This window comes from Coenobita brevimanus, chromosome 21, assembly GCF_032717465.1.
Source record: "Coenobita brevimanus isolate Jiangsu-jjx chromosome 21, ASM3271746v2, whole genome shotgun sequence".
Classification (NCBI taxonomy): domain Eukaryota; kingdom Metazoa; phylum Arthropoda; class Malacostraca; order Decapoda; family Coenobitidae; genus Coenobita; species Coenobita brevimanus.
Genome location: NC_136974.1, coordinates 28,859,186 through 28,874,950, shown reverse-complemented (window position 1 = coordinate 28,874,950; position 15,765 = coordinate 28,859,186). Strand labels below are relative to the sequence as shown.

Here is a 15,765-nt window from a genome sequence, read left to right as displayed (position 1 = left end):
AGTGGAGAAGGGAGAAAAAATGAGCAGATGGAAAGAACACTTTAAGGAATTGCTGAACATAGAGGATGGAAGTAATGTGAGTGTAAGTGGCTGGGGAATGGCTGGGAGAAGGAGGGAGGTGAGAAGACAGGAAGAAATTAGTAGGATAGAAGTTGTGGAAGCAATGAAGAAAGTTAAATTGGGGAAAGTTCCAGGAATTGATGGAGTGTGTGGTGAAATGCTGAAGCATGGGGGAGAGATAGTAATTGACTTGATGTGGAAGATGTGCAGATTGGCCTGGAAGGAAGGGAGAGTCCAGGAGGATTGGAAGTCAGGTATAATTATTCCCTTGTACAAAGGAAAAGGGGAAAAAGAAGTGTGTGGTAAACATAGGGGCATTTGTCTTCTTAGTATAATAGGGAAAGTCTATGCTAGGATACTTATTGACAGAGAAAGAACAGAGGAATTAGTTGGAGAAGAACAGGGAGGCTTTAGGAAAGGAAGAGGTTGTGTAGATCAGTTATTCATTCTTAGATCCTTAGTGGAAAAGTTTCTAGAGAAGGGAAAGAAGTTGTATGCAGCTTTCATGGATTTGGAGAAAGCATATGACAGGGTCGATAGACATGGATTGTGGAAAGTATTAAGAATATATGGGGTAGATGGGAAGTTGTTGAATGCTGTGAAGAGTATGTATGACGGTGTTAAGGCTGCAGTGAATGTGGATGGTGAACTGAGTGAATTTTTCTCTTTGAAGGTTGGGTTGAAACAGGGATGTGTCATGTCTCCATGGTTGTTCAATCTGTACATGGATGGGGTAATAAAAGAGGTACAAGGTAGGGTAGTGGATGTTGGAGTGGCCCTGGTGAGAGAGGGTAGTGTTTGAAAACTCCCTGTACTGTTGTTTGCAGATGATGCTGTGTTGTTGAGTGAAGACGAAGGGTAGCTGCAAAGCTTGGTGGATGAGTTTGGGAGAGTGTGTAAGAACTAGAATCTGAAGGTGAATGTAGGGAAGAGTAAAGTGATGGTCTTTGAGAGAGGTGAAGTTAGTGAATGTACAGCGAGGTTGGATGGTGAGGAATTGGAAAATGTGAGTACGTTTAAGTACTTGGGTATTGTGATGAGTAAGGATGGAGGTATGGAGGGTGAAGTGGTTGAAAGGGTAAAGCAGGGAAGAAAGGTTGCTGATTCCTTGAAAGCAGTGATAAGAAACAGGGAAGTGAGCATGGAAGTGAAAAAGTTATTACATGACAGTACAGTATTGTGATACCAACTCTAACATATGGAAGTGAAGCTTGGACATTGTTGGAAGGACACAAATCAAGAGTGAGAGCAGTGGAAATGAGTTATTTAAGAGGAGCCTGTGGAGTCACATGGAGAGACAGGCTGACAAATGAGAATATAAAGAAGCATTGTGGTGTGGATGTGGATGTGGTAGGAGAAATACACTGAGGTGGTTTGGCCATGTGGAGAGGATGGAGAGCGAAAGACTGACGAAGAGAGTGTATGTGAGTGAGGTGGAGGGAAGGAGAGGGAGGGAGAGGCTGAGGATGAGATGGAGGGATGGGGTGGAGAGGCACATGAGAGGGGGTGTGTGAGTTGGGAGCAGGGCAGTGAAATGGCGGGGGACAGGGCAACATGAAGGCGATTTGTTTGTGGCCACCTCGAACGGGATTGAGGTGTCTGGCTATAGATAGATAGATAGAATACTGTACTGTATACTGATAAGCATGTCTTTGATTTAACTTACTGTGGTGAACACAGCTGATGTGGTCAGGCAGTCCGGACTGCTTCTGGTTTTATCTTTTTCTGATATATTAGAATTTAGTCCGGTTGCTCCTTGATTCTGATAAAAGCAAATTCCTGTCTATTGACGTCTGTCATATCAAGATTTTACTGTAATCTTTATTCATGTTCATTACTGCAAATTTTCACAAGGAGGAGTTAGTTTTATTTCGTTTCATTTTTGAAGGCTCCTACATGTTTGCATGCATCAGGCTTGGCCACCCAATGGTAGCTCTCCATGCTGCCCAATTTCTGGTAGCTTCCCTATTTAGTCCCTTTTCCTTAGGGTTACAACCAATCCTCATCCCAGGTCTTTTTTGGCCTACCCCTACCTCTTGCTACCCTACCCCCAACATATAACACTTCTCACTTTCTGCACCCAATTATCATCCCCCATCCTCTCCACATACCGAACCCATCTCAATCTACCTCTCCTCATCACAACACCAATACACTCCAGTCCCATCCTACTTCTCAACTCTTTCATCATAAACTTAGCCCCCCAAGGCCTCTCACTCAAGGACGCACTGCACATCCATCTAACCACTGCCATCTCTGTACATTTGAGCCTTCAAATATCCTTTTTCTTTACTGCCCTGGTCTCACTACTATACAGCATTACACTCCTAACACATGCCACATACAAAGATCCCTTAATATGGAGGGAGAGCTCTCTCAATGTCAAGAGAGGCAACAGTTTCCTGAAATTCTTCCAACCACTCCTCATCCTAGCCACAGAGCTAGCTCCGGCCCCACCTCCAGCACACAACATGTCTTCCAAATAACAAAACTCTTCCACACACTCAAGTCACTCACCAGGAAGTTCAATCCTTTCATGCTTGGCAATCTCCACATGCTCTCCCCAACACATGAAATCAGCATTATCTCGCAGTCCACCTCTAAAACCACTACATCTCTTATGCAGCCACTTATCACAAACACCGCACAAGATGGAATTACTTCCCATACCCTTGTGGCAGATCACACATGGACACTCCCCCTCTTCTCTAACAGTACCATCCTCAGCCCTAGATACCATCACTTTTGTTCTATCTGCATTTACTCTTAAGCCCTTAAGCCCCATACCATCTCTCCACTTCCTAAATCTTTCCTCCACCCCAATTTCATTCTCTGCAATCAACACCAAATCATCAGCATACAACATCTCATACGGGAGTCCACTTCTGAAGTCATGTGAGAGGGCTTCAAGCACCTTAATAAACAACAAGGGGCTCAAGACTGACCCCCAGTGCACACCAACATTCACAGAAAACTCCTCACTCAAATCTCCATTCACCCTTACCTGGGTGCAAGCACCCACATACATGGCCATCGCCACCCTAACCAGCCACTCCTTGATCTCAGGCTTTCTCATTGCCCACTCCACCACCTCTCTAGGGCCTTTTCCAAATCAACAAAAACAAAGTACAGTTCCCTTTTCTTTCCTATATATTTTTCCTGAAGCCGTAGAACAATGAATATGGCATCAGAGGTCCATTTGCCTGGTATAAACCCAAACTGCATTTCATCAATATTCACTTTTTCTCTAATCATACTTTCTAGAACACTCTCCATTACCTTCAATATCTGGTCTAAAAGCTTTATGCCTCTATAATTTCCTTTTTCCAGAGCATCGCCCCTCCCCATGTACACATTTACAATTACACTCTTTAGCTAATCATGTGGGACAACACATTCACATATAATCGTATTTATCAAATCAGCGACTATCCCCACTCCTATATATCTCGTGAGGCTTTCAACATTTCAGCAGTCCACCCAGACACACCTGCTGCCTTCCCCACCTGCATCCTACCTATTGCCCTGCTCAGAGTTGCAGTGGCAACCAGAGGCCAAGGGTCAGACACTGGATCTGCTGGCTCCATACCTTATATACATGTCCCAGTCAAACTCCTCATTCAACAAGCAATCTTTACTCATGCACACTGTTGCCAATTCTGCAAAAGACAGTACAGTACTGTACAGCAATTCCTAGTTGTAAACAGTTTTTATTCAAGTTTATTATTTCAAGGCACATAAGATAATGCAGATCTGTAAGGGCTGGCATAGCACTTCCTCATTGCTGTAAGTCTTCATTACAGTACATGTTATCATTCATGCTCTTTTTCTGCTATTAGGTACAAATTATACTGCAGAAATATTATCTGGGAAAGGTGCACTGCCATGTATATGGCTGATTTGCCAGTTTTCTCCAATTTACAGTACAGTACCAGTTGCATGGAAGAAACTGTGATACAGCAATCCCTCTATTATCCAGACATCCCTTACCCGGATGCCGTGATCTGACTGTTTGAAACCATTACACGTACATTTTTCCATTTTCTCCGGATAAAATGCACGCGTTTGGGCGGAAATTATGGTCATGCAAACATTTTTGCCAAGCTGGGCAGGAATAGCCTGTGGTGCCACTCTGTCTGGCTGGATTGTTCAGCCAGCATCCGCTAGAGACTCCCTCAGTCGTTCTCAGTGCCCGCCTGGTGGCAATGTAATGAACAGCTCCTCTCAGACAGTTGTTACAGTGGTGCATGTGGTAGCTTTTGTTGTTGTTCCCTACCTACTTCAGGCCTTGCTATTCCTTGCATGCCTCTTCCTAGGGTGTGATGATGGCCCCTTCACCAAGGAAAAGGAAGAGGGAAGTGATGACTCAGGAGAAGCAGGATATCCTGGGTAAGAGTGATGTGCGATGGTCGAATCGTGAGTGTTGATGTTGATTTTATTCTAGCTTACTGTACTGTACCATGATTTAATTCTTTTTTACCATAATTTTATTCTATTTTACCAGTATGTTTTGTGTGCTCACTGCATTTTTCTTGTGTAGCTGTTTTTTTCATGTCACTCCAAGGTATGGCCCAGCAGAGGTGACTGCTTGTCTGTAGTTGATGGGTCTGCTTGACCATGGTAATTGCTTGGCTGTGGTTTATGGGTCTGCCTGACCAGACAGAGTAGTGTTAAACAACAGGAACACCTGTTGTACGATGTACTGTAGTGGCCTTTTACACTGGCTTTCAAAGTTAGGTTATGCATGAAGGGGGGCCAGGAGAGAAGTCCATTATCCAGACGGAGCCATTACCTGGACATGCCTTTTGCTCTATTTTGTTGGATAATCAAGGGATTACTGCATATACAGTAAGATCTCACTAAAACAGACTAATTGTGGCCCAAACCATTCCCAAAAATGTGAAATTCCAATAAAAGCAACATCTGGACTTTCCCCTGCTAATCTGGACTGCTTCCGATATATCATACATTAGTCCGCATCGCATGAACAGTTTTTAAACCGTTTTGACTACCATTGTGGTACTGTACTGTGTCATAACTTCACTATATTAATCAAATGGCATAATATATATAATAATACTGTAATGTACACTGATAAACATGTCTTTTATTTACCTTACTGTGGTGAACATAGCTGAAGTGGTCATGCAGTCCGGACTGCTTCTGGCTTTATCGGACTTTTTCCGATATACAGTATAGGAATTTAGTCCGGTAGCTCCTTGAGTCCGATAAAAGCGAATTCCGGTCCATTATATCAAGGTTTTACTGTACTATATTTATCCAACTAAAACTGACATAGCATGAGGACTTGCCTTTCCACAGTTCATATACCATAACTTGACAGAGATTTTCCTAAAGTTTATCTGAGATAATACTATAGCTCTACTTCCTTTTCATAATATGCTAGGCACCATAATGTAGTGTCAATCTCTTGCAACAACTCAACATCCAAAATGAAAACTGTAGTTAAAATGGAAAGCATACAATTCTGTGATTAGGGGTGATATTTTGGAATGCACTCTGAGAATTTAGTGTTACATTCGTAAAGCATATTAATCAATTTCTTCAAATGAAAGAAATGTATTCAAGAAGGATCTAATCAAGTTGGATGTCTCCACAGCACTGCATTAATTTCATATAAATCATCATGTTTGGTTGTACTATACTTATGTCACTTTGAATATTCACTCAAGTTGGTTGGAAAGTGTTCTTCACTCTATGAGTAATAAACATAAAGCAAGCACTGCTATATACACAGCAAGGTGTGAAGGAATTTAAATCAATAGTTCATGTGTTCAAGCTGATAGAAACAGATCCCACCAGAAGAACTACACCATCTAGGGGAATCTAATGCAAGGTGAGAAGGTGGTGGTTGTAGATGAGCTGTCAGTTCAAACAGACCACCCAACTTTGCCAGCACCACTTCTCTCATGCTGCCTTCAGTCAAGAAGCTTCATCATGTACCCAATTCAGGTGTGCCTTCTGCCAGGGCAAGCACTGATCAACGCTATGGGAATACTATAAATCAGGGATGTAGTGCCAGCCAGAAATGACATGAAAAAGACTTAAACAACACTGTGGGAAGCTTATAGTGCTGTTACAGATTTATGTGAATTTTGATCAATGTATCAGAGAGCTATTTAACTTTGCATATTAAGTTGTGGTAATTATTGTAACGCCTATATCTTGCTTGCCAATCACTTAGCCACAGCATACAACTTAAACCTTTCACTATGAAGGTGGCTTTTAAGTTCACTCTTGACTATGAGGCAGAGCCAGGACTGTAATGATATAAAAATGAATGTCTATCTTGTTTCCATGGGTTTGGTCCTGATAGTTCTCCCACTTTTGTACCTTTTTCTTTTTCTTATTTACCCTATATTTCTACCATTTTTGTACTTTCTCTTTCCTACATCATCCCATCTTTGGGTGCAAAAAGGATCAGGATGCTGTTGATGATAATTTTATTATTCTCATTCAGTATAGATTTAATTTCGCATGGTGAAAAAGTTAAAAATATTAGTCTATCTATCTATCTATTGCCAGACGCCTCAATCCCATACGGGGTGGCCACAAACAAATCGCCTCCACGTCGCCCTGTCCCCCGCCGTTTCACTGCCCTGCTCCCAATTCACACCCCCCTTTCTCATATACCTCTCCACTCCATCCCTCCACCTCATTCTCGGCCTTCCCCTTCCTCTCTCCCCCTCCACCTCACCCACATACACCCTCCTCGTCAGTCTCTCACCCTCCATCCTGTTCACATGGCCAAACCACCTCAGTGTGTTTCTCCTAATGCTTCCTATCACATCCACATCCATACCACAATGCTCTTTCACATCCTCATTTATCAGTCTGTCTCTCCATATGACTCCACAGGCTCCTCTCAAATAACTCATTTCTACTACTCTCAATCTTGACTTGTATCCTTCCAACAACGTCCAAGCTTCACTTCCATACGTTAGAGTTTCATTTCATTCATTCATTCATTGCCAGACGCCATGTATCCCAGACGGGGTGGCCAAGGGCTTAGAGTTAATTGTTTTACAGGGAGGGGCACTAATCCTCCACCAACCCCACTTGAGGTAGGGATGCCAACAGCATCTGGTGTTCCCAGGCGGTCACCCATCCAAGTACTAACCAGACCCAACGCTGCTTAACTCCGCTGATCGAACGGGAAGCGGTGTACTCAACGTGGTATGGCGTTAGAGTTGGTATCACAATATTGTCAGGTAATAACTTTTTCACTTCCATGCTCATTTCCCTGTTTCTTATCACTGCCTTCAAGGAACCAGCAACCTTTCTTCCTTGTTGTACTCTTTCAAGCACTTCATCCTCTAAACTTCCATCCTTACTCATCACACTAACCAAGTACAGTACTTAAACGTACTCACATTTTCCATTTTCTCATCATCCAACCTCACTGTATATTCGCTGACTTCACCTCTCTCGAAGATCATAACTTCACTCTTCCCTACATTCACCTTTAGATTCCGTTTCTTCCACACTCTCCCACATTCAACCACCAAGCCTTGCAGCTCCCCTTCGTCTTCACTTAACAACACAGCATCATCTGCAAACAACAGTACAGGGAGTTTCCAAACACTACCCTCTCTCACCAGGGCCACTCCCACATCCACTGCCCTACTCTGTACCTTTTATAACCCCATCCATATACAGAATGAACAACCATGGAGACATGACACATCCCTGTTTCAATCCAACCTTCAAACAGAAAAACTCACTCAGTTCACTATCCACATGCACTGCAGCCTTAGCACCCTTATACATACTCTTCATAGCATTCAACAACTTTGCATCTGCTCCATATATTCTTAATACTTCCACAATCCTTGTCTATCCACCCTGTCATATGCTTCCTTCAAATCCATGAAGGCCGCATACAACTTCTTTCACTTCTCTAGAAACTTTTCCACTAAAGAACTAAGAATAAATATCTGATCTACACAACCTCTTCCCTTCCTAAACCCTCCCTGTTCTTCTCCAACTAATTCCTCTGTTATTTCCCTAACTCTGTCAATAAGTATCCTACCGTATACTTCTATTACACTAAGAAGACAAATGCCCCTATGGTTACCACACACTTCTTTTTCCCCTTTCCCTTTGTACAAGGGAATAATTATACCTGACTTCCAATCCTCCGGGACTCTACCTTCCTCCCAGGCCAATCTGCACGTCTTCCACACCCATTCTATTACTATTTCTCCCCCATGCTTCAGCATTTCGCCACACACTCCATCAATTCTTGGGACTTTCCCCATTTTGACTTTCTTCATTATTTCCACAACTTCCAACCTACTGATTTCTTCCTGTCTTCTCACCTCCCTCTTCTCCCCGCCATTCCCCAGCCACTTATACAAACATTACTTTCATTCTCTATGTTCAACAATTTATTAAAGTGTTCTCTCCATCTGCTCACTATTTCTCCCTTCTCAACTAGTAATCTACCAGTTTTATCTATCACACCCTTACTAACTTCATTGCCACCCTGTCTGACTCTCTTTACCTCTTTCTAGAACATTTTCTTACATTCCCTGCACTTCTATCTATCTATCTATCTATTGCCAGATGCCTCAATCCCGTTTGGGGTGGCCACAAACAAATCGCCTCCAAGTCGCCCTGTCCCCCGCCATTTCACTGCCCTGCTCCCAGTTCACACCCCCCTCTCTCGTATACCTCTCCACCCCATCCCTCCATCTCATCCTCGGCCTCCCCCTCCCTCTTTCCCCCTCCACCTCACTCAAATACACTCTCTTTGTCAGTCTTTCACCCTCCATCCTCTCCACATGGCCAAACCACCTCAGTGTGTTCCTCATAATGCTTCCTATCACATCCACATCAACACCACAACGCTCCTTTATATCCTCATTCGTCAGCCTGTCTCTCCATGTGACTCCACAGGCTCCTCTTAAATAACTCATTTCCACTGCTCTCACTCTTGACTTGTGTCCTTCCAACAACGTCCAAGCTTCACTTCCGTACGTTAGAGTTGGTATCACAATACTGTCATGTAGTAACTTTTTCACTTCCATGCTCACTTCCCTGTTTCTTATCACTGCTTTCAAGGAACCAGCAACCTTTCTTCCCTGCTGTACCCTTTCAAGCACTTCACCCTCCAAACCTCCATCCTTACTCATCACACTACCCAAGTACTTAAACGTACTCACATTTTCCAATTCCTCACCATCCAACCTCGCTGTACATTCACTGACTTCACCTCTCTCAAAGACCATCACTTTACTCTTCCCTACATTCACCTTTAGATTCCGTTTCTTACACACTCTCCCAAACTCATCCACCAAGCCTTGCAGCTCTCCTTCGTCTTCACTCAACAACACAGTATCATCTGCAAACAATAGTACAGGGAGTTTCCAAACACTATCCTCTCTCACCATGGCCACTCCAACATCCACTACCCTATCTTGTACCTCTTTTATTACCCCATCCATGTACAGATTGAACAACCATGGAGACATGACACATCCCTGTTTCAACCCAACCTTCAAAGAGAAAAATTCACTTAGTTCACCATCCACACGCAATGCAGCCTTCGCACCATCGTACATACTCTTCACAGCATTCAACAACTTTCCATCTACTCCATATATTCTTAACACTTTCCACAATCCTTGTCTATCCACCCTGTCATATGCTTTCTCCAAACCCATGAATGCTGCATACAACTTCTTTCCCTTCTCTAGAAACTTTTCCACTAAAGATCTGAGAATGAATATCTGATCTACACAACCTCTTCCCTTCCTAAAGCCTCCCTGTTCTTCTTCAACTAATTTCTCTGTTCTTTCTCTAACTCTGTCAATAAGTATCCTACCATACACTTTTCCTATTATACTAAGAAGACAAATGCCCCTATGGTTACCACACACTTCTTTTTCCCCTTTTCCTTTGTACAAGGGAATAATTATACCTGACTTCCAATCCTCCGGGACTCTACCTTCCTCCCAGGCCAATCTGCACATCTTCCACATCCATTCTACTACTATCTCTCCCCCATGCTTCAGCATTTCACCACACACTCCATCAATTCCTGGGGCTTTCCCCAATTTAACTTTCTTCATTGCTTCCACAACTTCTATCCTACTGAGTTCTTCCTGTCTTCTCACCTCCCTCCTTCTCCCAGCCATTCCCCAGCCACTTATACTCGCATTACTTCCATCCTCTACGTTCAACAATTCCTTAAAGTGTTCTCTCCATCTGCTCACTTTTTCTCCCTTCTCCACTAGTAATCTACCATTTTTATCTTTCACTCCCCTGCTAACTTCACTTCCACCCTGTCTTACTCTTTTCACCTCTCTCCAGAACATTTTCTTACAGTCCCTCCACTTTACACTCAAATTCTTCCAAATTCCTCATCCACTCTCTTCTTACTCTCTCTTACTAATCTTTTCACCTCTCTCTTCCTTTCTACATATAACTCTCTCTTCCACCTCTCAACCTCTTCCACGCCCCTATTTCTCATCCATTCATTGTATGCTTTCTTCTTTTGTGCCACAGCCTGTTTCACCTCTTCAGTCCACCACGCTGTTCCTTGCACCCCCCTCCGTCTTCTCTTCCTTCCACACACCACATCACATGCTGCACATATTTCTTCTGTAAATATTCTACACACACATTCCACGTCTCCCATCTGCTCCAATTCATATTTGCCCAATCGTTCCTCCACCTCTCTCTTATACTCTGCCTTTTTCTCATCCTCCTGTAACCTTTCCACTCTCCTTGCAACTACTCCTTCCTCTCGTCTTTCCCTTCTTCTATTCCTCCAACTTTCTTGTACTTTAATTCTGGTCATCACCAAGTAGTGGTCAGAAAGTCCACTCCCCCAACCTCTATACACTCTTGCATCCATTACACATCTTCGCATCCTGCACTTGACTCTCAAATTCCTTCCAAATTCCCCATCCACTTGTTTTGCTCAAAAAAGTATTCTTTACACAGGTACCAGGTACTGGAATCAACTTCCACACGATATAAGATCAAGCAATACATTGACAGGTTTTAAATTAAAGTTAAAACAGAAACAGTTGGAAAGTTACCAGTAATTATTAATTCACTGTATACTGAATTCAACATTAAATATAATGGATGTTAATGAGTATATAAGAAGGTATAAGTGTTAGTGCATATTGCTGTTAGTGTGTGTGTGCACACGCACTTGTCATGTTCCGAGTGGTGATGTCATCGGAAGGGTCTTGCGGTATGCAGGCTGAGCCCACTCACTGGAAGGTGCGAGGCCGTTGAGTTCGGTTGTTTCGCATTCCAATACTGGTAGCAGAACGTAGTTTGAGCATAATGGTGTCGTGCTCAACTAAGTGGCCTCCAAAACTTGAAAATGATTCTGCCTATGAGAGTTGGAAGAAGGACATCGACATTTGGTGCAAACTGACAGACTTTCCGAAAAAGAAGTAAGCTCTAGCCATTCACCTTTCATTGTCAGGAAGATTGAGGGTGGCATCTTCAGAAACTGATGCTGCTAATATGAAAGAAGATAATGGTGTTCAGACCTTGTTGAACAAATTAGACAGTTTACTTCTCGTGGACAAAGGACGTCGACAGTTTGCAGCTTTTCATGAATTGTACAACTTCAGAAGACCTGGTGATATGAACATTCATAAGATCATAACAGAATTCGAACATGTTTATTTCAAATTTACAAAGCAGGACATGCAACTGCCGAGTTCTGTGATGGCTTTTATGCTTCTGGTTTCATGCAAACTTTCAGATAGTGAGCAAACAACTAGTCATGTCTGCGATAACTGAGGTAACTTACGAAAATATGAAATCTGCCCTGAATCGTATTTTTGCTGGGGAAATTTGTGGGCAGAACGATGCATCGGTGTCTGCCACTGAGGTGAAGAGTGAACCAGTTTTTTGGAGTGACGAAGTCGGGGGTGAGGAAACGTTTTACGTTGGGAGTACTCAACGAGGAAGGACAAAGTTTCGGGGTGGTGCAGTACATGATCGAGGTCATGGTAATGGCCGTTCAACTGTGTCTGCTAGAATTTCCCAACATTTATCCACCGGAAGGAGGCAGAACCCGCTCGGGCCTGATGGTAAGGTGTTGAGGTGTTTAGTATGTGATTCTCGATTTCATTGGGCACGTGATTGTCCGGATGCATACAAAAATAAAGGCAGTCGAGAGGAAAATGAAACAGTGCATCTGACATTATTTATGGGCTATGCAGATGATACTGCTAGTAAAGGTAAATTACAGATGCTAGTAGAAGAATCTAAGGGATGTGCCGTTCTAGACACAGGGTGTTCTACAACCATATGTGGGATTGAATGGATCAATTGCTATCTGAGCTCTGTGATTATGAACATGAAGCTATAATAGAAGAAAAGTCATCCTCAATGTTAACTTTCGCTGATGGCGTCACAGTTTCATTGCCACCCTGTCTAACTCTCTTTCCCTCTTTCCAGAACATTTTCTTACATTCCCTGCACTTGACACTCAAAATCCTTCCAAATTCCTCATCCACTTCTTTTGCTCAAAAAAGTATTCTTTACAGAGGTACCAGGTACTGGAATCAACTTCCACACGATATAAGATCAAGTAATACAACGACAGGTTTTAAATTAAAGTTAAAACAGAAACTGTTAGAAAGTTACCAGTAATTATTAATTCACTGTATACTGAATTCAACAATAAATATAATGTACGTTAATGAGTATATGAGAAGGTATAAGTATGTATTTGCTGGCGAGGACATGAAGATTGTATAATGTACATGCGAGTCCTTGGTGTTTTATATGGTATGTATTTGTGTGTACAGTATATGTATATGTATGTATGTATACAGTGGATTCTCGAATTTTGATGGGCATGGGTACCTAAAAATCACCGTGAAATTCAAATCATCGAAATATAAACTGAACTTCTTATGGGAAAAATTAGTTTGGGTCCGGGGCCTCTGAACCTAACTACTTAAAATCATGATTTTTTGCCCACACCCTCTGTAAACTTTATGAACTATTACTGTGGTTAAGTAACTGTAGTTCTGCATTGTATTGCCGTACTGTCGGCAAGGAGTAGACTGTAGTACCAGTCGAGCAGGGCAGTACTTTCAAGGTGGATGGAAAGCTGATGACACGGTGAGCTGGAGCTCCAGTTTCATCAGCCCTCGGGAGTAGGTCCCGACCATCCCCCTTTGCTGAACTTTTTCAGTTTCCCAGTAACACAGAGAGTAGGCCAGCATGCTCTCAAATACAAGTCTCTCTAACTATCAACACCAAACTACATGCACAGTACACACTACACTTCCTTTTCCAAAATTTAAAAAAAAATCATGGCAGCTCAACACGTGGCCTCGGAGTCCCCGGGGGGGGGGGACCATAAATACCCCCACCTTCCGCCCCTCTCCTGATGACGACTCGAGCTGCCTGGAACCACTGTCTGACTCTTCTTCATTTCTGCAACATAAGCAGCCTTTCCTCTAACTTTCGCTCTGCTGAGCACCACCTCTCCTTCTCTAACCCTCACCTTCCTTTTCTAATTGAGACTCAGCTGTCTGAGGCAACTGACAGCAAACTCTTTGAGACTCAGCTGTCTGAGGCAACTGACAGCAAACTCTTTGAGACTCAGCTGTCTGAGGCAACTGACAGCAAACTCTTTTCTGTATCCTCCTACTTTCTCTAAACTCATTTCAAAGCCAAAGCTGCCTGTTGTGTATATATACACAACGACTTATCTTGCTCTCGTGTTCCTGAACTCAATTCTTCTGAATTCTCTACACTCTGGTTTCAGCGTTTCTTGTCATTCTCTGACTAAATATATCTGCGCTGTTTACTTATCTCCTAATTCTGCTGACTATCAAAAATTCTTTGACTATCTTACTTCTACGATGGAATGCATTCTATCCATTTCTCCTTTCTCTGAAATCTCCATTCTAGGAGATTTCAATGTTCACCACCACCTTTGGCTCTCCTCTCCTTTCACTGATCTACCTGGTGAACAAGCCTACCTACACCTTTTCTATCCTTAATGACCTAGAGCAGCTTGAACAGCACCCTACCCGTATCCCTGACCGCCTTGGAGAGAGCTCCAACATACTTGACCTCTTCCTTACAACTAATCCATCTGCTTACACTGTTAATCTATTCTCTCCGTTGGGCTCCTCCGATCACAACCTTATCACCTTAACCTGTCCTACTCCGGTACGGCCTGTGGACCCTCCAAAGAAACGTCGTCTGTGGCACTTTGGAGCTGCGGATTGGGAGGCACTCAGGCAGTACTTCTTTGATTTTCCCTGGAATGATTATTGCTTCCATGGCATGGAGCCATGTAAGTGTGCCTTGAGCACTGCGGAGGTTATTCTCTCGGGCATGGAAGCATACATTCCTTTCTCATATCCTTTGATCAGTGCAAGAAACACTTGGTTTAATCACGCTTGTTCTAATGTTGTCCGCAACAAGGAGAGGGCCTATAAAAGGTACCGGAGCCAACCCACCCCTGAATCAAAACTTTAATGTTTCTGCCCGGAATAGTGCTAAGTCTGTTCTTCGCTCTGCTAAAAATAATTTCATCCGTACTAAATGCTCTCAACTCTCCAACTCAAATTCGTCCCGCTCCTTCTGGTACCTAGCTAAAAACCTTTCTAACAACTTTACCTCATCATCCTTCCCTCCTCTTTTCTACTCTGATGGCTCTGTAGCTATTTCTTCTACTGATAAAGCAGATCTCTTCGCTCAGACTTTCTCTTCCAATTCCACCTTAGACGATTCCAGTGCTGTTCCTCCATCACTTTCCCCATGTGACTTCCTCATGGCTGACATTAAAATTTCTTCAGCTGATGTATTTTCTTCCATCACAGAAGAAATATGTGCAGCATGTGTTGTGGTGTGTGTGGTGAAGAGAAGACGAATGGGGGGGTGCAAGGAACAGCGTCGTGGAATGATGAGGTGAGACAGGCTGTGGCACAAAAGAAGAAAGCATACAATGAATGGATGAGAAATAGGGGCGTGGAAGAAGTTGAGAGGCGGAAGCGAGAGTTATATGTAGAAAGGAAGAGAGAGGTGAAAAAATTATTAAGAGATTAGCAAGAGAGAGTAAGAAGAGATTGGATGAGGAATTTGGAAGGAATTTGAGTGTAAAGTCGAGGAACTGTAAGGAAATGTTCTGGAAGGTGGTGAAGAGAGTAAGACAGGGTGGCAATGAAGTAAGTAGGGGAGTGAAAGATAAAAATGGTAGATTACTATTGGAGAAGGGAGAAAAAGTGAGCAGATGGAGAGAACACTTTAAGGAACTGTTGAACATAGAGGATGGAAGTAATGCGAGTATAAGTGGCTGGGGAATGGCTGGGAGAGGGAGGGAGGTGAGAAGACAGGAAGAAATCAGTAGGACAGAAGTTGTGGAAGCAATGAAGAAAGTTAAATTGGGGAAAGCCCCAGGAATTGATGGAGTGTGTGGTGAAATGCTGAAGCATGGGGGAGATATAGTAGTAGAATGGATGTGGAAGATGGGCAGATTGGCCTGGGAGGAAGGTAGGGTCCCGGAGGATTGGAAGTCAGCCATGATTATTCCCTTGTACAAAGGGAAAGGGGAAAAAGAAGTATGTGGTAATTATAGGAGCATTTGTCTTCTTAGTGTAATAGGAAAAGTGTATGGTAAGATACTTATTGACAGAGTTAGGGAAATAACAAAGGAATTAGTTGGAGAAGAACAGGGAG

The 15,765-nt window shown here is 43.0% G+C and overlaps 1 protein-coding gene and 1 pseudogene across 1 annotated transcript in view; both read right to left on the bottom strand.

Annotated features, from left to right (window-relative positions):
- m-cup (ankyrin repeat protein mann-cup) overlaps nt 1–15,765 on the bottom strand; it is a 120,831-nt gene that overhangs the window by 1,141 nt on the left and 103,925 nt on the right. The window lies entirely within an intron of this gene.
- LOC145392315 (5S ribosomal RNA) lies at nt 7,153–7,270 on the bottom strand (annotated as a pseudogene).